This window comes from Procambarus clarkii, chromosome 25 (genome assembly GCF_040958095.1).
Source record: "Procambarus clarkii isolate CNS0578487 chromosome 25, FALCON_Pclarkii_2.0, whole genome shotgun sequence".
Taxonomy (NCBI): domain Eukaryota; kingdom Metazoa; phylum Arthropoda; class Malacostraca; order Decapoda; family Cambaridae; genus Procambarus; species Procambarus clarkii.
Genome location: NC_091174.1, coordinates 28520258 through 28545494, shown reverse-complemented (window position 1 = coordinate 28545494; position 25237 = coordinate 28520258). Strand labels below are relative to the sequence as shown.

Below are 25237 nucleotides of genomic sequence, written 5' to 3'. Positions count from 1 at the left end.
GACGCTGGATACTCAGTTTTCTGTCAAACAGGACTCAGCGAGTAACGGTCAACCATATAAAATCTAGTCCAAGTGCAGTTATAAGCTCTATACCTCAGGGTACAGTCCTTGCACCGCTGCTTTTCCTTATTCTCATATCAGATATAGACAAAAATACAAGTCACAGCTTCGTATCATCCTTTGCAGATGACACAAAAATCAGTATGAAAATTACCTCGGCTGAGGACATTGAAAAACTTCAAGCTGATATTAATAAAGTTTTCGACTGGGCATCAGAAAATAACATGATGTTTAACAGTGATAAATTCCAGGTACTCAGGTACGGTAAAAATGAGGACCTTAAACATAATACAGAGTACAAAACACAATCAAATGTACCCATAGTAGGAAAACAGCATGTAAAGGATTTGGGAATAATGATGTCTGACGACCTAACGTTTAAGGAGCATAACCAAGCAAATATTGCGACAGCCAGAAAAATGATAGGATGGATTACGAGAACTTTCAAATCCAGGGATCCCATCACAATGGTTGTACTCTTCAAGTCACTTGTGTTGTCCCGTCTTGAGTACTGCTCAGTACTCACTTCCCCCTTCAGAGCAGGAGAGATTGCTGAAATAGAGGGAATACAGAGAACATATACGGCACGCATAGACGGAATAAAGCACCTAAATTATTGGGATCGTCTCAAAGCCCTCCAAATGTACTCACTAGAAAGAAGACGAGAGAGATATCAAATAATATACTCCTGGATGATACTGGAGGGCCAAGTACCAAATCTACACAGTAAAATAACAACGTACTGGAGTGAACGATATGGAAGAAAATGTAGAATAGAACCAGTGAAGAGCAGAGGTGCCATAGGCACAATCAGAGAACACTGTATAAACATCAGAGGTCCGCGGTTGTTCAACACCCTCCCAGCAAGCATAAGAAATATTGCCGGAACAACCGTGGACATTTTCAAGAGGAAACTAGATTTATTCCTCCAAGGAGTGCCGGCCCAACCGGGCTGTGGTGGGTATGTGGGCCTGCGGGCCGCTCCAAGCAACAGCCTAGTGGACCAAACTCTCACAAGTCAAGCCTGGCCTCGGGCCGGGCTTGGGGAGTAGAAGAACTCCCAGAACCCCATCAACCAGGTATCAACCAGGTATCTCTTTGCGAACTTCTACATGGGCACCATCGAGCAGAGGGTCTTAGTTGACATGAACTTGAAACCCGCCATATACTGCAGGTATGTTGACGACATTTTTACGCAGGTACTTAATACTAGATGTCTGCAGCAGCTGAAAGAGGCATTTGAGCGGAATTCTGTGTTGAGTTTCACTTACGAGATAGAGAATAATGGGAAGCTGCCCTCTCTGGATGTAACAGTCACGGAAAAGAGCGGGGGCTTCCACACTGCAATCTACACTAAGGAAACTAACTTAGGAATGTGCCTCAATGCGAAGAGTGACTGCCCAGACAGGTACAAGAGGAGTGTTGTCAACGCTTACATCGCCCGTGCTCTAAGCCATAGCTCAGATTGGAAGCAAGTCGATGAAGAACTCTGTTGAGTAAGGCAGGTCCTAGTCAACAACGGCTTCTCTAATGGTTTTGTTGAAGACATCATAAATAGTAAGGTGAAACGACATGCAACCTCTGAAGAGTCAACCAACATATCACTTGTACCTTCTATTAGACTATTTTACAGGAACTTCTTTTCGACGGCTCATAAAACAGAGGAAAGGGTCCTGAAAGATATTGTTGATAGGAATGTTATCCCTACAGACAAAAATCAGAAAATACAATTGACAATTTATTATAAAACCAAAAAAACGGCCAATCTACTCATGAAAAACTCTCCAGATACCAAGCAAAACGCCTTAAAGGAGACCAACGTCGTCTATGCCTTTAAATGCCCACATGGGCATTTAAAGCCCCAAAGAACTCAGTATATAGGCAAGACAACAACGTCTCGATCATCTATAGTACAATATCTAGCTATAGTGTTTCATAATTGCTGTTGTGTATAAAACTAGAATGCGAGCTATTTATTATATACAATTATTTTAACTAATAATGGAAGTGGGGGGGTCACTTGATTGTTTTAAGCATTGGTTGGACATATATATGAATGAGATTGGGTGGATATATATAGGAGCAGCCTCATATGGGCTAATAAGCCTTCTGCAGTTACCTTTATTCTTATGTTCAGCTCACCTGCTATGCTGCCAGACGTACGATTCTGCTTAAATTGCTGTACGACAATTGGGGTGCTATTATAGTTTTGAACTTTTCACTGAATAATGATTACAATTGTGGATGACTAAAATGTAAATTCTTAAACCTCTGATTAGGCTAGTTGGGGATGGATGGTCTTGTCATTTTGAATAATAACATTTATCAGACTATATATGCAAGTATCATGCCAAAGACCGCATTGGCCATCTTGTGACGTCACACCCAGTTTGAAAAGTCAGGTTGCAGTGGTGTCTTAACACCTATTTGGTAATGGCTAAAAATACCCTGTCCCTATACAGGGCAGCTTTTTGTAACGTCGCTTAAACAACAGAGGGGTATGTAGAAATGTTTTTGTTTTATAATAGGTTAGGTTAGGATGGTTTGATAGGGTTTGTGAATTAAATAACAGAAAAATATGAGCAATGAGAGAAAAAATACGAGCAAAGGTATCCGAGAATCGCCTGTGATGTAACAGAGTACAGTTGAGGTATTGCGAGAGAGATTAAGAAATTGCACCAATGAGAGCAAAGCTTTAGCCGACGTCTACATGCAGTTCCTAGGAGGATCACATATCAGTGCAATCTCTTAATCTCTCTCGCTATACCTCAACTGTTCTCTGGTAAATATACCCAAGAATCCTGGGTATACTTGGTGAAATCCTCCAAGAATCCTGGGGGTATATTTGGTGGAAATTGAATTAAATTAGGTTGAATTTATGTGGGAATAGCTCAAATTTTGCCAACTTTAATCAAATCTATCTTTGGATATGTTAGGTGAGGTTGTATAAGGTATGATATATAATATCTTAGAGGTAATGAACTAGCATGTTCTTAAAATAGTATAAATTTACCTATTTGGGGGGTTCAAGCTATAGCCAACTTATGTATTGACAGAGGTGACAGGCTTGTATGTGAGGATGTGGGTTGCTCATATTTAGTTAGTTTAGCTTTTGCTAGGTCTAATTTGGTTAAATTTATGAGATATAAGAATAATTTTCGATAGATTTAGATGAATTTAGGTTCTAATTGGTTGCATTTTTGATAGGATATAGTAAATTTGCATAAATTATCATATAAATTACTGACTTCACCTAACCCCACCTGCCCTAACATAACTAAGGCTAGAACCAATAAATCTGTTGGATGGTATGCCAAAATAATTATGGGTGACATGATTGGAGAGGATGTAACAAGGGGGTATTAATAAGGTATTACACACAATGGACATATGCCAGATGAATAGTGTAGAACTAATAATGTTGAAATATTAATGGAAAATGTAAATGTGTTTTATACTGAGCTCATAGTAAGTCAGATGTACCATGCATATATGTGAAATTTTGACTTTTGGGGAGTTCGCTAAACAGCATGTTATAAAAATGACGTCCTAATCATACCTAGATAAATATTATGAAAATTGAGTATTGTTTGACCAAGTTGGGTGTGATTGTATTTGTAAATACAGCACAATTATTTTACTTGTGCAAGTTGTGTATTAATTGTGCAGGTTATGTATTTTGCATAAGTTGTATGATGATTGCAATTAAGTTTATAATCCTGCAAATTGTGTATTGTTTGTGCAAGTTAAGTATTAATTGTATATGTTTTGTATGTGTATTTGTGAAATTGTGTAGTTGTGTATTTATTGTATATACACTAATTAGTGACGAAATTTTGGGATGGTTGGAGGCGATCGTTTAATCCCCTTGAGCGAAAATGGCAGGGGGCCGAGTACTGGCTTGGGAAAAAAGATCCAGAAAACCCAGGGGCCGAAATCCCACCGAGGTAATGAAAAATACACGACACATAAGGCGACCATAACTATTTGTAACAAAAAACACACGACACGTAAGGTGACCGTTGAAAAAAACAAAACGGTCGCCTTACGCGTCGTTTCCCTGTACTGAGGTAGTGGTGTGTGTGGGTTGTAGGTAGTGATGTGTGTGGATTTGTTGGTAGTGGTGTGTGTGTGTGATAGGAAGTGGTGTATGGGTGGTAGGTAGTGGTGTGTGTGTGGGTGGGTGGTAGGAAGTGGTGTGTGTGGGGTGGTAGGTATTGGTATGTGTGGGTGGTAGGTAGTGGTATGTGTGTGTGGGTGGTAGGTAGTGCTGTGTGTTGGTGTAGGTAGTGGTGTGTGTGGGATGGTAGGTAGTGGTGTGTGTGGGTGGTAGTATTATAGTCTGTGTGTTGGTGGTGTTGTCGTCGTGTTCCTCCTTTACGGACAACCCAACCCACAACTCGGTAGAGTGCTTATACCTCACTAGGACATCACACTAGGCGCTCCTGGCTCTTGGAGAGGGGCTCAACGTTACACGTTTAGGGGATGCGGCTCCAACACTTAGCCTCGTTGTCACGTGCACGCACCCACTCGAGCCGCTGTGACTCCCCACTCTCTCTTTATGTGATATAATCTCCTCAATCCCCTTTGACTTACTAATTTTCCGTCCTACCCTGTCCACAGCGGTGGTTCTTGGTTCTTTCTCTCTCTCTCTTTACTATTTCATGGGAAGCCTCACTAGGACAAGGTCAAACACCAGCAAATTGGAATACATTTACTGGACAAAGCACATACACGATACATACACACATATAATAATAATGAATCCTATACTCTATACTATTACAATCAGGTTGCACTCCAATACCATCAGAACTCTATCATCAGCTTATCAAGTGGTATCCTATCTTCTGATTCCCCACCTGATACTATCTACCTCTTCAAGTAGATCAAGTCTTATACTACAATGTTGTACTATCAGCAAGAGAATATATCTATAAACATGTACAAGGAAAATCAGCATTGAATGCAATAACACATATATATATATATATATATATATATATATATATATATATATATATATATATATATATATATATATATATATATATATATATATATATCAGTATAAATGTTCCTTGATACACAACAATGATCAATCGATCACTCTATCAGTCCTAGAACACATACATCTGTAGGTAATCCAGCCTACGACTGTAACTCTAAACTTCAGTATAAAACACTCCTTGACATAGGAATGCAAACAATCACCCACTTCTCACTGCGTCTTGCACGCTAATGACAACCAAACACTATCAACTCCCTACAAGTAATCCACCAGAACTTCCCTTCCACCTCTGGAAGTTCACTACCCTGATATCCTCAGGTTCTTCTGGGTTTAACTACCAGGATCCTCTGCAGCTCCTCCAGGCTGCTACCATGAAGTTTCCTTGAGCAACTACGGTGCTTCACCCTTCTGCTAGGTTCCTCCATAGCTCTCTTGGCTGCTACACCATGAAGTTCCCTCGAGCAACTATGATGCTTCACCACCTCTACAAAAGCACGTGACACTCCTCCTTACTGCTTCTCCTCACAGCTCGAGGTCCTCTGCTCCACTACCTTGGAGTCTCATCAGCTACTCCCTCTGTGCTGGCTTCGAAGTTCTCAGCAACTTCTTCTCCAAAGACAAACCTGCAACCTAGTGACACTCTAATAAAAATGTTTCCCCTTTAACACATAAACAAAAATAATCACATAATATGTTTGCCTCAAACCTCTATCTGTCCTCTACATACTGTGAGAGTGGACTCCCCCGTTGGGCGGGTCCTTGCTCCACCTCGCCCGGCGGGCCTCCACACTCTACTCCGGGCCTCCACACTCTACTCCGCCGCCCCTCAGTCAGTTGGCTCCAAGCGGTCGAAGGGAGAGGATGGTCGAAGGGAGAGGATGCGCTGCTCGTCCCTCCAGCTGTCTCTCTCATCTCCGTCCTCTTATTTAGGCTTCCTGCCTTACCAAAACATTTCTAACTCATCAATAAACATTGCTACTGTCGCTGGGCACACGACCAACTACAAGCAATCACTATGAATTGGCTTAAATCGTGTTTACCACAGATTGTCTAGTCGAGGGCGCTATCCCTCTGACGGCGTCTGGTCAGGGCGCTCCACACAGCCCACGAAAATGCCTTTGAGCAGCTTAATAAACTCTCCTCGCCGTCCAGGACTTGAGACCACAACGTTCTCAGCTCAATTCCACAGCTGGCACGTCTGCACACTTCTCTTCTCTTGGAGATATATCACTAGGGGTACCTTTCTGACGGGAGCTCGAACTCAGCGCGGCTTTCCCCCTGCGATGTCTGGCCTCGAGTGAGGTCAAAGCCCTCCAGAAGCGAGCCTCAGGCCTCCAGCAAAATATCCACATCTCCTAACCAGTCATTTATCTGTTTTCTTCTTCGCTGCCCATAATCTCAAATTCTTATTTAAATCCAACCAACTATTTTACATATGTGTTATCGCCTCTATATTTCTTATACCTTCTAGTTAGGTCAGGCTTGTTGAATAACTCTCAAGGGGAAAACTCGTTTTTCCTGTAGGCTGAGATCATAACAGTAGGTAGTGGTGTGTGTGGCTGGTAGGTAGTGATGTGTTTGGCTGTAGGTAGTGGTGTGTGTGGGATGTAGGTAGTGGTGTGTGTGGGATGTAGGTAGTGGTGTGTGTGGGTGGTAGGTAGTGGTGTGTGTGGGTGGTAGGTAGTGGTGTGTGGGAGGTAGGTAGGTAGTGGTATGTGTGGGTGGTAGGTAGTGGTGTGTGGGGGGTGGTAAGTAGTGGTGTGTGTGGGTGATAGGTAGTGGTGTATGTGGGTTGTAGGTAGTGGTGTATGCGGGTGGTAGGTAGTGGTGTGAGGGGCTAATAGGTAGTGGTGTGTGTGTGTGTGTGGGTGGTAGTAGAAGGGATGACACAGTATTAGTCAATTTTTTTTTTAGCTGATCACTGCTGTGCCCCGCCCTTTTCAGGAAAAAAAAATCAGAGTTAAGTACGAAAATCTTTCAAAAAAAGTATTGTTAAAGAAATGTTATGGAGGAAATTAAATTATTTTTCAGAGTTCAGTTTTATGAAAATATTTCCGAGTTCATATAATCATAGAAGTGTATTTAAGAGTTTATGACCGAAATATTTCATAAAGACCATTTTTAGAGAATATATTCATAAAAGTTTTTTAGGAAAAATAGACATCTTTGCCGCAACTTTTAGCTTTTACCCAAGTTTAGGATATGTTTTCAGATATTTTTCAAACATTAGTCAGTCTCGTTCAAGGTTCAGAGTCTCGTTCAGGGGCAAATATTTTGAGTCTCGTTCAAGGTCATATATTTTCAGAGTCTCATTCCTGGTCATATATTATTAGTCTCATTTTGTTTCATCTGTGTCACAGGAATTAAGACTGCATTTTGTCAGTTTAATCCTCGATGAATTCTTAAAAGTTCTTAACGATATAATTAATATCTGGACATTTTTAAAAAGCTCATCAGATATTGGGTCTTGTACCTTGCTCTATACATTTATATGTGTAGTTTTGCAACTATTAGCCCAATTTAAAACTACGTCATATTTCAGACGTAGTACAATAGATCCAAACAATAACCGAGTTCTAGCTCCTGTTCTCCAGCTTTATTCCCTCTCATATCTACGTTAATACCTAATCAATTCCATTAAAATTTAAACCTGCTGTATTTCAGACCTAATGAAATACAACAATTTAGTTACCGAGCTCCAGCTCTTGTCCCCATGCTTACTTCACTGACATAACTTCGTTAGTATCCAATCATTTTCTTGAAATTCCCCCCCTCCCTGTTCAGCTCGTTGTTGTCGTGAGTGGGGCTTGGTGGGCGGCTGTCAGAGTGTGATGCTCCTTGGGAGGTCAGAGTGTGATGCTCCTTGGGACAGTCCTCTGTCCTACTGTGGCCTTGTGCTCCTGCTGCTGTCCTCTCTAATTGTGCTGAACGACTTTTCCTTTTCCTTCTGTTTCTTTTTTCTCCCCCCTCTTCTCCTATCTGCTTGTCGCTTCCTGCCGACCTTTTGCTTGTTTTGGTTATTCCTTTGGACTTCTTCTATTTTAACGCCCGGGTGCTTGAGGAGGCATACTCTTGCACCCGTAGAACTGTTGTATCCAACGTCTCGAGCGAGGGGAATCTTTTATTGTTAATCCCCCTTTCGTCGCTGAACCCGATCTCGACTGACTGACGGTTCTTAAGGTGGCGTTTGTGTGGCGTATACTCACGACGCACCCCTAGGGGGCCCCGGCATGATCGGCGATAGCTTCCTGTTGGGTGTCCGACCTCTAATTGTGGCTCCATGGTGGGTATGGGGGCACATTCGTGGATGAATTTGTCAATCTTCGTATTTATGTCGTTGAATGTTTCTGTTGTACCCTCTCAGGCTCGTGGGGTGGGCGACCAAGCCCCCGAGTCGGCCTGTATTGGAAGACCAGGCTCCGTAGCCCCCTGCTGCGTTGGGCCCCGACCTTGCTCCTCCTTTGACCCTCCTGACTTCTTCCCCCAGCTCCCCTCCCTCCTCTGTGGTTGGGTAGAGCCTCAAGCCCCCAGTGGTGACCACTTTGTCCCCTGGCGCGGCTAAGTCTCTCGTTGTGACTACTGCGCCTTTTAACCCCTCTCTCTCTTGGGGATTCTGAACGCCGTCTGCGCCACGGCCGCCTTACTCGATTCCTTCCCGTACTGATGTGTATCTGGCCTTGTTTGGTCCCGCTTCATTGGCCAAATACTTTGATCGCCTCCCTCTTGATGATTTCTCCCTCCATCGGCATCTTGTTGATTCCGTGGATGCCTCTGTTACCTTCAACCCCACTCGTCTCGGTACAAGTGTTGTTGCTGCTCCTTCTCAGGATGCAGCTTCCCGCTTGGCCGCCTTATCCTGCCTTGGCAAGATCCCTGTTCGGGTCTCAAAGACCGTTCGGTTGAATGCCAGTGTTGGCACTATTCTCCTCCCGCTCCATGTTGTGACCGGTGTTCGGAATCTGCAGGACTGCCACGATGATATTCGGCATATCCTTGCTGCCCAGGGCCATTCTGTTCTCCAGGCGGACATGTTTACTCGTCCCCCTCGTGGTCGTCGCCGTCAACCCCTCCGGGTTGTGAAGATTACCTTTGATGGTAGGACCCTTCCACCCTCTGTCATTCTTGCTGGTGCCAGGTGCTCTGTCCAGGAGTATATTCCTTCTCCTAGGCTCTGTAACAAGTGCTGGAGGTTTGGGCATGGTGCCCTCCGCTGCTCTGGGACTCTCTCTCTCTGTCCTTTGTGTGGGGGCAAAGGTCACTTTAAGTCGGAGTGCACTTCTCCCCATTCTCGCTGCCTCAACTGCGGTGAGGCCCATCCTACCTTCTCGCGTGCGTGTATCCATTACAAGCTTGAGCCAGCCGTCCTTAACTTGAAGCACTGGGAGCGTTTATCTTTTCCTGAGGCGAGGCGCCAGGTTCGCCGGCTCCCGCCTTATGCTAACGTCTCTTATGCTCGTGTGTTGGGCTCTTCCTCTCCTCGTCCTTCCCATCTTCCTCAGACTCGCAACCGTTTCTGGGCCTTGGACCCTGATACGCCCACTGCCCCTCCTCTGTTCTTTTGAGTTCTGTCCCGAAGGGTCCCCCTCCTGGTCCTCTGTCTGGGGTTCCCCTTCTTTCTACCCGGTCTGTCATGTCTCCTGTGTCTTCTTCCTCGTCTCCCTCCGATCCTCCTTCCCATCCTTCTCCTCCGTCTCTTGACTCTCCCTGCAGCCTGTCGGTGCGGCCTGATGTCCATCGCTTTCCTAACGGCTGTAGTGTGTGCTCTCGTTCAGCTTCTCCTGTTGAGACGCTGGAATCCGTTGCTCGGTACGTAGTTGCTGGGTCACCTGTCTTTTTAAGTCAGAAGCGTAAGCCTGGCTCCTCTCCTTCCTCCTCCCCGGCGGGTAAGAAGGTTTCGCTTTCTTCCTCGGCCCCTACTACTGACTATCGCTCCTTCCCCTCCCATTTCGGTGGTTGCTCCCCCTGTTCCTGCTATGGAGGTTTCTTTGGCCCCCGCTTCCCTCTCGGTTGATGCCCTTGCTGAGGTGCGCTCCCCTCTTCCTGCTGCTGTCCTTGACTGCTCCACTCGGTTGTCTCCTCGTCCTCCGGACCCCGCCCATCCACCTCTGGTCTGTTCTCCCGCTTTCTTCCCTTCGTCTTTGCTCAGTTTACCCATGCCCCCTAACCCTGACTTTGCTGACCCTGATCTTCTTTAACGTGCTATGTTTCTCTGTCGCCTTTGTTTCTTCCTTGTTATCTGTTGTTGTCCTTTCTCTTCTCGTCGATGTCTATTCTTCAATGGAACGTTCGAGATTATTACGCCAATTTCCATGAACTCCAACTTCTGATTTCGAGGTTTTCGCCCCTTTGTGTCTGTCTCCAGCAGCCGATGCTTGGTGCTTGTCCTGGTCGCTTTCGTGGCTATTCCTTCCCCCCCCCCCTCCACAGCTGTTGCTGAGGCTCGTAATTCTTCTGCTCTCTTGATTCGCTCTGATGTTCCCTTTGTCTCCTTACTTTTTCCTTCGCCTCTCCATTGTTCTGCTTCTCGTATCTTTGTGGGGAAATGGTACAGTTTGTTCCATTTATCTCCCCCCCAAGTGTCCCGCTTTCTCTTCCTGATCTGAAACGCCTACTGGACTTCTTGCCGGAGCCTGTGCTCATGCTGGGTGATTTAAATTGTTGTCATTCCCTTTGGGGTGATGTTCTGAAGAACACCCGAAGTCGCCTTCTTGAGCCGTTTATCCTTTCTTCTTCCCGGTCTCCTCTGAATTCTGGCGAGCCCAGGCATTTGGACTCTCGGACTCGCACCCTTTCCTTGATCTTTCTCTTTGCTCGTCTTCTCTTTACTTTGATTTCACGTGGCAGGTTCTTGATGACCTCCAGGGCAGTGACCATTTCTCCATCCTTGTTACCTTTTCTCTTTTCGCCCTCCCCTCTCCTTCCCTAGGTGGCAGTTTGCTAAAGCGGACTGGAACCTATTTACCCTCAGTGCTGCTCTCTCTGACCCCTCCCTTCTGCCTCTTCCTCGCTCGCTCCTCCTTTTTCATGACACTGTCTTCGACGCTGCCCTCCACTCTATTCCTCGCTCTTCCTCTCGGGGTCCACGGAAGTGCGTTCCCTGGTGGAATGCAGATTGTGCTCGGGGTGTCCGCTATAAGCGTGCAGCCTGGATGTGACACCACCGTCGGCAGACGGCCGATTCTTTTCTTTTCTTTCGGAAGGCGAGTGCGGTGGCCCGTAGGGCCATCCGAACGTCTAAACGTAAATGTTGGGCATCTTATGTCTCCACCATTACGTCCGAAACTCTTCTGCCACAGATCTGGAAGCGTATCCGCAAGATAGCGGGTAAGTTCGTTCCCGATGTTTCACCGGTCCTTCACCTCCATAGTTCTCTTTTGGCGGACCCGTTGTAGGTTGCTACCGATTTGGGTTACCTCTTTTCTTCTGTTAGCTCTGGTCTTCATCTTCCCCAATCTTTCCTTCTTCGTAAACCTGTCCTTGAATCTCGTCCTTTCGATTTCTGCACTCGTCTTCGACTTCCCTATAACGATCCATTCTCTCTCTCTGAACTTCGTTCTGCCCTGGCCCTTTGCGGTTCTACGGCAGCGGGCTCCGATGGCATTCATTATGAGATGCTTCGCCATCTCCCTCCGTGAACGTCTCAGTATTTACTGAGTCTGTATAATCGGATCTGGGAGTCGTCATCAGTCCCTGAGGACTGGCTCGATATCGTTGTTCTCCCTGTTCGCAAACCGGGTCTCTGGGTACTTCCCCTAAGGACTTTCGCCCTATTGCCCTCACAAGTTGTGTCTGCAAACTCTTTGAACGTATGGTTAACGTTCGTCTGATGTGGTTCCTGTAACACTATCACCTCCTCTCCCCTTCTCAATTTGGTTTCCACAAGTGCTGCAGCACAACAGATGTCCTGGTGAACTTGGAGGTCTATATTCGTACTGTTTTTGCTGCGAAGACCTCCATTGTTGCCGTCATTTTTGACCTGGAAAATGCTTACGACACCACTTGGTGTTATCATATTCTATCCCAGCTTCATTCTTTTGGCCTTCGTGGTCATCTCCCTCTCTTTTCCACAGCTTCCTTTCTCATCGTTCCTTTCGGGTGAGGCTTGGTACCGCTCTCTCTGCCTCTTTTCAGCAATACGAAGGTGTACCTCTGGGTAGTGTTCTGAGCACTACTTTTTTTCTGGTTGCCCTCAATGGTCTTCTTTCCTCTCTTCCTTCAGGCGTCTTCTCCTCCCTCTATGTCGATGATCTTACCCTTTGCTGTCAGGGTGATGATTCGCCTCTCCTTCAACTTGTGATTGATGCCGTGTCGTCTTCGGGCCACCGATCATGGCTTCAAGTTCTCTTCTACTAAGATTTGTGCCATGACTTTTACTTGGAAACGGGTTGTTCTTCATCTCTCTTTGTCACTTTATGGTCATCCCCTTGAGTACAAAGATTCTGCGAAGCTTTTGGGGTTATTCTTTGACACTCATTTGTCTTGGTCTCCCCATATCTCTTACCTCTGTGTTGAGTGCTCTAAGGCCCTTCCCCTCCTTCGGGTATTGTCCCATACTTCTTGGGGAGCGGATAGACGCACTCTCCTTGCTTTACATTCCTCTCTCGTTCAGTCTAAGCTCGATTATGGTTGCCCTGCTTACTCGTCTGCTTCTCCTTCTACTCTTCCCCGTCTTGATGCTTAGCTGGGTTGCGCCTTAGCTCTGGTGCCTTTCGTTCGACTCCCGTCCTCAGCTTGTATGTTGACACTGGCTTCCTGTCTCTCCAGGACCGCCGTGATCGCTACTGTCTTCGCTCTTTTGCACGATCCTTGCAACATCCTTCCTCTCGCCTCTATCGTGCTTTAAGTTTTACTCCTCCTGCGGTTCCTGTTTCTCTTCAACACCTCCCTCTTTCTGTCTGGTTATCTCGCTTACAGGATTCTCTTTCCGTTCGTATTTCTAATATTTCTCCTAGTGTTGTTCCTTCTTTGCCCCCATGGAGAGTCCCCCTTCCACAGTTTTGTACATCCTTAACCCACATCACTAAAATTTTTACCCCTCCTACGGTTCTAAAACGCCTTTTCCTTGAGCACTTTTCTTCTCACTTGCACTCTGTTTCCGTCTTCACTGATGGGTCTGTCTGCGGACGGTATTGGCTACTCTGTTGTCTTTCCTGATCACACTTATATGTGTCGCTTACCTCCGGAGACTAGCATCTTTACAGCGGAGCTTTATGCTATTCTCTATGCTCTTCGTCTCCTGCTCTCTCGTTGTCAGTCTTCCTTTGTTGTTGTTGTTGACTCTCGTAGTGCCTTCATGGCTCTTGGGTCCTTTAATCAGGTTCATCCAGTGGTTGTCGAGATCCAGCATTGGCTGTTTCTTGTTCACAGTAAATTTAAGTCGGTTGAGTTTTGTTGGGTTCCCTGCCATATTGGTGTGTCTTTAAATGAGCGTGCGGATGCTGCCGCCAGGGAAGCTCTCCGCTCTTGTCCCATCTCTCGTAAAGGTATTCCTTATTCTGACTTTTACCCGGTTATCCATTCCTCCATCCTTACCCGTTGGCAGGCAAGTTGGTTGTCTGTTACTGGTAACAAACTAAGTTCTCTTAAAGGTCGTGTGTCCTCGTGGCCGTCCTCCTACCACCGTAACCGGCGATGAGAGACGGCTCTGGTGAGGTTGCGTATTGGCCATACTCGCCTAACTCATGTTCACTTGATGGAGCGCCGCCCTGCTCCTTATTGTCCTAATTGCATTGTCCCTCTTACGGTCGTGCACATCGATTGTTGCCGCCGAAGGCGGCTAGTTTATTGTGCACCCCATACTCATCCTGTGAGCGGTAGCGCAAAAGCATTACAGAGGGCACAAAAGGTATTTATCAGACCTCGTCTTAGATTATTACATTTACAATTTCATCTATCCTTCACACCTTATAGTTACAATGTCAGCTAGTTACAGAGAAAGTGCTATTACAAGAGCTACATATATACAGTAAGTCATCATACATTAATGGTAGATCTTATCGCTAATACATAATAGTTTGACCAATGGGGATATTACAGAGTCATAGGGGAGCTTCTGTTTATTATTAGTCCTCACAATACACTACTTGTTTCTGAATCTCATATGTCGTTCATCTACTGGAAGCGAAATGTGGATACAGTGCAAGGATTTCAGGTAATTTATCCAGGGTAATAAGATAGGTTGCCATATCATACAGAGTGAACTTAGATTTATCTCTAAATGGCTCAATTTTACTATAATCCAAGATATAGTGTTCGAGTGTGTGTCCCTGTCTTTGTCCACACACTTTACACTTTACTTTATCTAGATCCCTTTACAAGCCGAACTGCCAGAGGTACTTGAAGCCAAGTCTTATACGAGCTGTGACAACATCTGTTAGTCTACTGACTTTGTTACTTGCCCCATACACATGTTTTACTTCACACATTTCATTGTGATGAACAATGGACCTGCTAGTTCCAGTTTGCACAGTTCTACTTTCTTCCAATTCATCCAGGAGTTCTCGTCTAATGACACTTTTAAGGGACCTATTTGATAACTCAAGATTCCGTTCAATACTGTCTTTGTTTACTGCAGCCTTAGCAAGGGCGTCAACTTTTTCATGTTCCTGCATGCCAATGTGAGAAGGAATCCTAAACATTTTTATATTTACCCTCTTGCTAAGTATTCTTATATATCTACGTCTAGCATCCAAGACAAGCACGTTATTACTTGATTACAAACTGTTTATTGCTCGTAGTTAGGAAAGGGAGTCAGAAATAATTAAGTTGTCTACTTCAGTGTTGTCAATAATTTCGAGTGCTTCCAACTCGGCTTGCATTGTGGACGCCCAGTTACTAATTCGGATATTTCTTTGAATTGTGCTGCCATCGGGCTGATGAGCAATAACAGCACTTCTTGCTCTCCCTGTAGCTGTATTGAGTGATCCGTCAGTGTATATGGTCTGTGCAATGTTGTTTTTAGCTTGTATATTGTGAATGTGTTCTATAGTACTTAATTTAGCAGCAAGCTGAGCATGAGGGTTGTTTGTGATTAGTTTCTTGGTGGGGTATTCAGGGGTCAGGAAGTCAAAAGGTACTATCTGCCAGGGTGGAAGGAAGTGCTGTACTCTTTCATCTGTATATACATCGTGCAGTCCCATCATTTTAATATGAGTGGCTGTTGTTTGAATCCATTTAGACTCGCTAGTTCCATTTCGTATGTGTTCTAACAGTGCAACTGACACAATGTTGTTTTTGCTATCACACAGAAGCTTTAGTCCCATCATAAGATTAATTTCAAATATTCCATCTCTAATGCTAAGTATATTTAATTCTTTCCGCATGTTGAGAACTTTGGTAATTATAGGACAGCCAAGTATAATTCTGAGTGCTTCATTTTGCATTTTTTCCAGTCTATCAATACTTTTGCCATTTTGCAGGACCAAAGCTGGTGCATGATAGTCTATCAGAGACCTTATATACGCTAAATACATCATTCTTGCTATTCTAATATTAACACCATATTTCAGGCTGTACCCCACTACAATTCTGAGAGCCTTGAGTCTGTCTCTACATTGTTGATGTAACTTATTGACTGCAGTTGATGTACAAGGGACAGAGACACCAAGTTATTTGAAAGAAGAGACATAGTCTATTGGTATGTTATCTATCTTAAGTTTTCGTGGTCCACTTTTGCGGTTGCCAATTTGTCTGTTAAATACCTTAGTTTTAGCAGCGTTGATTACGTTGCCAGGTAGGTCAACATTAGCCACGTGTATGTTAGCTGTTATGGCTAAATGGTCAGATATTAAGTAATCCATAATATCAGTCTCATGAGTTGTGTATGACAGGTTAAATCCAATGCACCTATCTAGAATACCTCAATATATTTGCGTTGGTTGATTCTTACTGATAATTTGAACATCATCATATGCATCGAGAAGTGCCAACAATCTTCTCCCGTTGGTGTTTGTGAGTTGATCCCCTAATTGTTTGTGTTTAGCATTTAAATCCCCAATTAATATTGTAGAATCAGTTTGTGCAAAACTAGGTAGGTCAGTATACTGGAGGAGGCCAGTAGGTGCATAGGCATTCAAAACATCAAGTCTAGAGTTACCAACGTGTACCCGGATACCATGATATTGAAACCCCTCTCGTTGTTGGGCGGGAAGTGGCTTATGTGGCAGGGATTTTTTAACATACATGAGACACGTATTTTTTGATCTGGGATTATAACACTGATAACTAGGCAAATTCTGCAGGGTTTTACCTTCGGGACTTCGAGGTTCTTGGAGGCAGACAATATCTGTCTTCAGTCATAACCTTATGATGGAGATCTGAATACCGTTTTCTAAGAGAAGCAATATTCCAACTGAGAATCTTGATGACACTGTACTTGTTTTTATGAGATTCAGAGGCCGCCATTGTTGTGTTGTACTTTATCAGTCTGCAGTTTCAGGAAAGCAAATATATCCTGATACCAGTTGTAGAGCTTTATTACAGCTTCTTTTTCCTCTTCAGTCAGCACATCACCTGTCACCATTTCTTTAAAGTTGTCACGGCGGAACCATCTGGGATGTGGCGTGCGCGGCCCGAGGCGGGCATCCACGTCCAGTTGAACTTCGTCACTATCACTACAAGCGTCACTGGTTTCACTTTGTTCTTTATCACAATCACTTTCAACATTTCCACTACTATTTTCCTTCAAACAGAGTTTATTAGACCCGGTATCAATATCATGATCGTCATCATCATTAAAGTTCTCACCCTCAGTGTCAATTTGTTCATTATCAGGATCAGTTGCGTCATAATACTCATCGACAGCATTATGCGTTTCTACGTGGAATAGTTTACCTCTGTTCATAGCGCACGGCGTTGATGAGGCTGGGGTGTGGGGAGCCGTGGTGGGAGAGCCCAGCTGGTGTGAGGGCTGGGACACCCCCTGCTGGGGTCTCCCCTGGGGTACTGGCCGCATGGGAGCACATGGTGGTACCCCAGGTTGGTGTGGCCTGCACTCAGTTAATACTCTCACAGTGTCCTGAAGAGTGGTTATCATCGTCTTTTGGTGCATGATTTCCTTATATTGTTCAGTTATCTGCTTGGTCAGCTTTTCCACAATTTTGCTTTGTTTTTCTACTGTATTCATAAGCTCACAAATTTTCTGTGCCTGATCGAGGCCCCCCGACCAACATGAATTGGTAGGGACTATAACTGTGTCACTCGAGCTACTAGCCGTGGCGTTGGAGTGGTTGGGTAAGGCAGGAGAGTGTGACGGAGTGACTGGTAGTGGCACAGCAGATGAGCCAGGGTGGTTACTGGCGTGCATATCCTTGTTGAATGTCCTGACTTCCGGGACGAGCGTGTGACTTGTTTTCCGACCGTCCCCCGCGGTCACTTGTCTCTCGATAGTATTCTCGGTGACTCGGATACTTTTGATATCGTCCGCCTTATGCGTTTCTGTTCTCGTATTGGCATCCTTGGTGATATTTAGCGCCCTCTGATTATCCTTCACATTTGATGGTGCTACATAACCTTCCCGGTTTGGTGCCTTCTTTTTTATAATTACTTACTTACTTTCCTTGAAATTTAAGACCTCTATATTTCGCACATTGTAAATCAGATCAAGTCAGTAACCAAGTTCTAGCTCTTGTCCTCCCGCTTACTTTACTAATACAACTTTGTTAATACCTGAACAATCCCCCTGAAATTAAATATCGCTGTATTTCAGACAGAGGAAAATACAGCAGTTTAGTTACCGAGCTCCAGCTCCTGTCCCCCATCTTAGTTCCCGTTCACAATTCTACTATTATCCAATCAATTTCCCTGAAAATTAAAGCAGTCATACTTCCAACTGAGATAGTAAGGAAAACACCGTTACCGAACTCTAGCTCCCGTTCTCTGACATAGATGAAATCCGCAAATTCACTACTAATACCCGGCCAAGTTAGCTGAAATTTAATCCCCCTGTATTTCAGATTCAGTAAAAATAAACAGCACAATTACCGAACTCCAACTCCCATCCTCCGCCTTAGTTCAATGTTCATCAAACTTAGTATTTCAGAACAAGTAAGTCTCATCTCTTACCCTATCTTATCAAAGTAAGCATATTCTCTCCTTCAATGCTCTTGTTTACTCAGTTATGACTAACGAGGTCATATCACACCTTTTCTCTCCGTCCTGCCTTCCTCCACATCTTCCCCCCCCCCTACCCCTGCACCCCTAATCCCCGAATCTTACCCCTTCCCCATCACATTCAAACTCCCACAGAATTTAAAAATACAACTATTATCCAATAATTTTACTGAATTTGTGTATTCTATCCATGTTCTAAGCACGTTCTCTGTACAACTTTTATATTTATTATTCATGTTCTCTGCACATTCAAATCATATTTTTCACCTGTTTCTCCATATTTTCTATGTTATTTGTCATATTTTCCGTGTTCATATTCCCCACAAATTCACTATGTTCTTTGTCATATTCTCCATGTTCTGCAAAATGTTCTCAGCATGTACAGTTCATTTTCCTCATATATTCTCTAGGTTCTTCTCATTCTCTTTCATATTTTGTATGTTCTTTATCATGTTCTCATAATATTTTTTGCATGTTCTTCACAAATTCATTGTTTTTTCTTCGTATTCTCTGTGTTCTTTGTCATGTTTTCATGTTCTCATAATGTTCTCAGCATGTTCTTCAAAAGTTCATTGTTCTTTCCTCGTATTCTCTGTGTTCTTTGTCGTGTTTCTATGTTCTCTGCAAGTTCATGTTCCCTGCATGTTCACTGTGTTATCGATTTCTCTTACATGTTATTTAAAATCAAATGTACAATTGTTTCAGCCATTCAGTAAGTTCATTGTTATGTATTATCGACATCAACATCATTAATTCTCCACAAGTTACTACAGAGTATTTTTTTATTTAGTCAGTCACCCAATTTTATTTTCAAAACTATGACACTGAAATTATTATTATCATCAATGTAATATTTCTTACCGACACTGTTCTTTAAAACACTATGCTTTATTCAGTACCAAATATACCAAAACATTCTTTTCTTGTCTTTTTAACTAAAATTATTCTTCAATTAACTAAAAAAAATAGTTACATTCATCATTTCATAATTAAGTTATTCATCAATCAACTGAAAATAGCCACGTTATCATCTTTACTTCTCGTTGCTTAACTAAAATTATTCGCCATTCAACTAAAAATAGACATATTCATCATCTTCTCTTGTCGTTTCTTAACTAAAATTATTTGTCAGTCAACTAAAAATACTCACTTTCATCATCTTTCCATCATTTCTTAACTAAAATAACACATCTCTCAACTGAAAATAGTCAAGTGTAGCTTCTTTCAAAATTTTTCCTAACTAACATCATACTTCATGGAGTACAAAAAATAGTCAAAGTAAATAAAATACTAAAAATAGTAAAAATAGTCATGTAGTCAAACATGCTTTCAAAACTGCTCTTAACTAAAATTAATCTTCACTCAACTGATAATAGTCATGTATAACTTCTTTCAACATTGTTCTTAACTAAAATTATTCTTCACTCAACTAAAAATAGTCAAGCATAACTTCTTTCAGGCTTTTCGTAACTAACAGTCTACTTCGTGGAGTAAGAAAAATAGTCAAAGTTATTCTCAAAAACATCAAAAGTTATGCTCGGAGTCATCAAAAGTTATTCTCAGAGATATCAAAAGTTAATATCAGAGACATCAAAGGTAATCTCTAACTCTCCTTCGTTCATCAAAGAGACTGCCTAAGACATCTTCGTGCATAAAAAGTTGTTCTCTAACTCACTATCGTTCATCAAAGTTGTTTGCTAACTCACCTTCGTTCATCAAAGTTCTCTAACACACCTTCGTTCATCAAAGTTCTCTAACACACCTTCGTTCATCAAAGAAACTTTCTAAGACATCTTCGAGCATTAAAGAATCTCTCCAAGATATCTTCATTCATCAAAGTTATTCCCTAATACATCAAAGTTATTCTCTAAGACATCAAAAGCTATTCTCAGACCCATCAAAGATAATCTTAGAAACCTTAATGTTAATCTCAGATGCATCAGTGTTATTCTCAGTCATCAAAGATAATCTCTTAAACATCAAGAAGACTGTTCAAGCATTAAATAACACTCTCTCTGTAACAAACGTTGTTCTTCATTCAATAAATAAGTAGTCAAGAGCAACTTTTCAAGACATGTAAACTAAGACACAGAATTATGTAACCTCAAACATCTTTAAGTATTATATCAAACTAAACATGTGTAAACTTAATGTTCAAATAAACTAACACTTTAAGGAAAATTTAATAAAAAATAGCTGACTTTTATGTAGTAGTAACTGCTTTCACTAAGACATTCACAGTCAAAACATGTTATTAACTCTCTCACCAAAAACACAGCTCTTCAAGTAACTAGTTGAACTTTTCATATCAAACTTTCATTTCTGTTTATTAATTATTCTGTTAAAATATATTTTCTTAGCCACTTTATCTTAAAACTGTTCTCTGAACAACACTGCATAACCCTACCTAACCAAACCTAACCTAAACTAACCTACCCTCACTATCCTAATGTAACTTACCTAGTCCAACTTACCTATTCCTCCCTATTTGAGCTAACTTACCTAACCTGACATGACCTAACGTACATAACTTAGCACACTTAATGTAACTATATTTACCTGTAGTAGCCAAATTTTAATGTATCTTACATAATCTAACTTACCTGATATAACTTACCTATCCTGACCTTACTAATTTAACTTACAATACTAACCTAACATAACCTTACTAACTTAACTTACATAATCCAACCTAACCATGGTAACTTTACTTATATAACCTAACCTAACCTTACTAACTTATCAAACATAGCCTAAGCTAACCTTACTAACTTAACTTACATAACATAACCTAACCTTACTAACTTAACTTACATAACCTAACCTAACCTATCCTAACCTAGCCTTACCAACTTACATATTCTAACCGAACCTAACTTTACTAAGTTACCTGGAATCTTTCTGCAGAAGGAGGAAAGACTCGAGGTAACTAGAGAAGCACCATAGTGTCCCCCGAGCTCAAAGCGGCAGCTAAGAGCCTTCGTGAGAATAAGGAGATAGTCATCAGGAGAGGTGGCAAGTCGCCATTATACGTTATTCTTAAAAAAGACGAATATCCTGCAAAAATGAACCTCATACTCTCCGACCAAACTAAATTCCAAAGGGTAACGAAGGACACTACAGCCAAATTGAAAACGAAGGTAAACAGATTGTTTGAAACTGTGAACGCCAAGAAATCCGGACTCCACCTGCCAAAGGTTATTGGGGAATACAAACCTGGTTATGCATATAGGAATGTCAAAACCTACAAGCCTGGAAACCCACTTCGGCCAATCATCAGCCAGATACCCACACCCACATACAGACTGGCTAAGCGACTCAACTGCTTGCTGACCCTTTATGTACCTTGTGTTTTCAGCCTGAAGTCTCCAAAGGAATTTGTTGATTTACTGCGGGGAGCACGAGCCACGGGGATAGGAGCCTAGTTGGATGTAGATTCACTGTTTACCAGCGTATCTGTGAACGAGACAATCGGGATGATAGCGGATAGAGTGTATCGTGATCCGGCTTGTACTCCTCTTGACATACCAAAAAACATACTAAGGAAGCTACTCTAAGCCTGTAATAAAGAGGCATCCTTCTTGAGTCCAGATGGGCACATGTATAAGCAAGTAGGTGGGGTCGCTATGGGTTCTCCCCTAGGTGTCCTGTTTGCGAACTTCTACATGGGTACCATCGAGCAGAGGATCATAGTTGACATGGACTTGAAAGCCGCCATATACTGCAGGTATGTAGACGAAATTTTTATGCAGGCACCTATGTCAGACGTCTGCAGCAGCTGAAGGAGGCATTCGAGCAGAATTCTGTATTGGGTTTCACGTACGAGATGGAGAATGATGGGAAGCTGCCATTTCTAGATGTAACATTCACGGAAAGGAACGGAGGCTTCCACATTGCAGTCTACACTAAGGAAACAAACATAGGAATGTGTGTCAATGCCAATAGTGACTGCCCAGACAGGTAGAAGAGAAGATTTGTCAATGCTTACATCGAACGGGCTCTCAGCCACAGCTCAGGATGGAAGCAAGTCGATGAAGAACTGTGTTGGGTAAGGCAGGTCCTAGTCAACAATGGCTTCTCAAACGGTTTTGTTGAAGACATCATAAAAAGAAAGTTGAAATGCAACCTCTGAAGAGTCAACTAACACAACACTTATTTCCCCTATAAGACTTTTACAGGAACTTCTTTTCAATGGCTAATAAAACGGAGGAAAGAGTCCTGAAAGACATTATTGACAGGAACGTTATCCCTACAGACAAAAATCAGCAAATACAACTGACAATTTACTACAAACAAAATGGCCAACCTACTAATACAAAACTCCCCAGACACCAAACAGAACGCCTTGAAGGAAACTAACGTCGTCTATGCCTTCACATGCCCACTTGGGGACTGTAAGCCCCAAGAACTCAGTATATACGCAAGATAACAACGTCTCTTTCTAGGAGATTAATTATGCACAAACAACAGGGTTCCATCAAGGAACATATAATCTGTTCTCACAACCAGACCTTCACCAGAGAAACCTTAACAAGCAACTCAGAAATCATCGATAAATACAGCGATGGCAGGAGACTCGACATCAGCGAGGCACTATACATCAAAAAGTCAACACCAGAAATCAACAGCCAATTAATACACAAATATATTCTACCAACATCAAGACCCCGAACCAATATGGAAGCAGCAAGAGGAAGTATGGGCCAATAGGCCTTCTACAGTTCATTCCATTCATATGTTTTCATACCCAATTATACCCATTGTTTCGTGTTCTATCTTGTGCTTGTCACCTCACCCACAACGTTTGTGCCATATCACCTCACCCAAAACTAGTATAAGTAGGAATGTATATTGTGTGTAAACTACAAACTCAAGACCTACAACGACTCACATCTTCACGGACAGATCAGTTGATCAAGAAAAACGTTCTGCTGGGGCAGCAGTTTACACTACCTACCATGAAGCTTACTGGAGCATGAACAGTGGGTGCTCAACATTGCAAACAGAATTATATGCCCTGAAGGAGGCAATAAACTATACAATTAGGAATAATTTACATGATGTCATCATTCATACCGACTCTAAATCTTCGCTCCAGACATTGTTATCCAGTCAGCACAGAGATAATATACAACTCCTCACAGAAATTCAACATATAGGTAAAGAAGCCCATAACCTAGGGCTGTCAATCACCCTAAATTGGATACCAAGTCACACTGGCATAGATGGTAATGAAAAGGCAGACTTACTAGCAAAAACTACCACTGCTCTACCTGTTGTACAGGTTCAAATACCTCCACGTTTTTCACAGATTAAGGAGCAAATCAAGAAGAAAATATTCTCAACTATCAAAAGTCGCCACAGAGCCAAAGTGGCGGAAGGAAGATCCATTGCGATATGGTACGAACAAGCCACTGGTTACTCCTCTTTCAAGCCTGGCAAAAAGATATCCAGATACATTGCAGTAGCCAAACACAGACTCAGACTTGGTTACAAGTGCTGCTGGGAGGTTATGAACCCAATAGTTAAAGAGTGTCACATCTGTGGAACAGAAGCAGAGGCGCCACTATTGCACTACTTACTGGAATGTGAAGCTACTGAAGCCCTGCGCATCAAACGCAACATTAATCCAACGACAGCAGCTGCATTATATGCACATTCCACTGCGACTACAATGATTAGAAAAGCCGTTGAGGAATGGGACTCACTAGTGAGCATTCTGCATCTACATCCGCCACCAAGATAATATTAATAAAACAAGATTAAAACCAGTGCACTAAAACTGAAGCGATAAATAAACAAGGAAGAAGGAGGAATCTCCACCTCCATTTTAAACTTAGACCCAAATATCACAGTAACAAGGTTATCGTGAATAACCGAACTCAATTACGGGCTCACTTTAGCCCGTGCTACATGGACACTTCGTTCTGAGTAGCTAAATCTAAAATAACACAACTTGTGTAAACTAAGTCTTTGAAAATATAATAAAGAATTACGAAACACGTTCATACGTCAGACAATAAATATAACAACTCACCCTGCAGATGACACTGATATGCGTAGTGGTAGTTCCTGGTCAATGCCGCTGGATGGTCAAATGATTAGATGATGGGTGGAAAAGATGGTGAGGGTCATAGTAGTTGAGTCTGGTAAACCCGACGCTCTCTTTCCTACTGGTCACTTCACAGTGCGTTACGACCATAAGTGCCAACCGGTCCTCTTAAAAATTATGTCTGAATTTGGCCCTTAGCCCGTATAGCTGAAAATTAACGATATTTCGTTATGAATTTAGGATGATTTCGTTCATATATACAATTTTTTATGGTACGACTTCGGCGGGTAAACAGTTCTGAGGGTTTACAACCATATCAGTGAAAAACATACTATTTTTAATCTATAAATGATTAACTGTGCTTTGATATATTCTTCAAATATAATTACTTATGAGTTTTACTTACTTAGTCCATAATGAATCAGATTCCTTCTTGTCGATCTTTATATTTAGGAAAACATCTAAGAAATTTGGTGTTAAGTTTTCGTTCACCTGCAGTTATCAGTTGCTATTTCAAAGTTATCTTTTAACGTAGCTAGTCATTATTTAGCTGTTATGTATATAGCTATTTAACATAATCCATTTGTAATAAAGAACAATTTGGTACTTCAAATGCATAATATTTATGTAAATACACATTGGGACAGTTTAGTTTAGTTAATTTATTATGCACCCCATACCCATCCTGTGGGCGGTAGTGGAAAGGGTTACAGAGGCACATAATGGCTCTGTAACCCTTTCCACTACCGCCCACAGAATGGGTATGGGGTGCATAATAAATGAACTAAACTAAACTGTCCCAATGTGTATTTACATAAATATTATGCATTTGAAGTACCAAATTGTTCTTTATTACAAATGGATTATGTTAAATAGCTACATACATCAATTACTTTATTATTAAAACCAGATATTTGTAAGAACAATAACATTCACGTGACAACCAACTGTTGTTTTCCCCTCCAGGTAAATAATATTACCCAATTTTTGGAACTATATTTTAG

The 25237-nt window shown here is 42.4% G+C and overlaps 1 protein-coding gene across 1 annotated transcript in view; it reads right to left on the bottom strand.

Moving 5' to 3' along the window:
• The window catches only part of LOC138368654 (methyltransferase-like protein 27), a 134708-nt gene extending 110342 nt beyond the window's left edge, over positions 1 to 24366 (bottom strand). The window contains exon 1 of the mRNA XM_069331370.1: positions 24219 to 24366. The gene's annotated coding sequence lies outside the window, so the exon portion shown is untranslated. The remainder of the gene's footprint in view (positions 1 to 24218) is intronic.
• Positions 24367 to 25237: the final 871 nt, after the last annotated feature.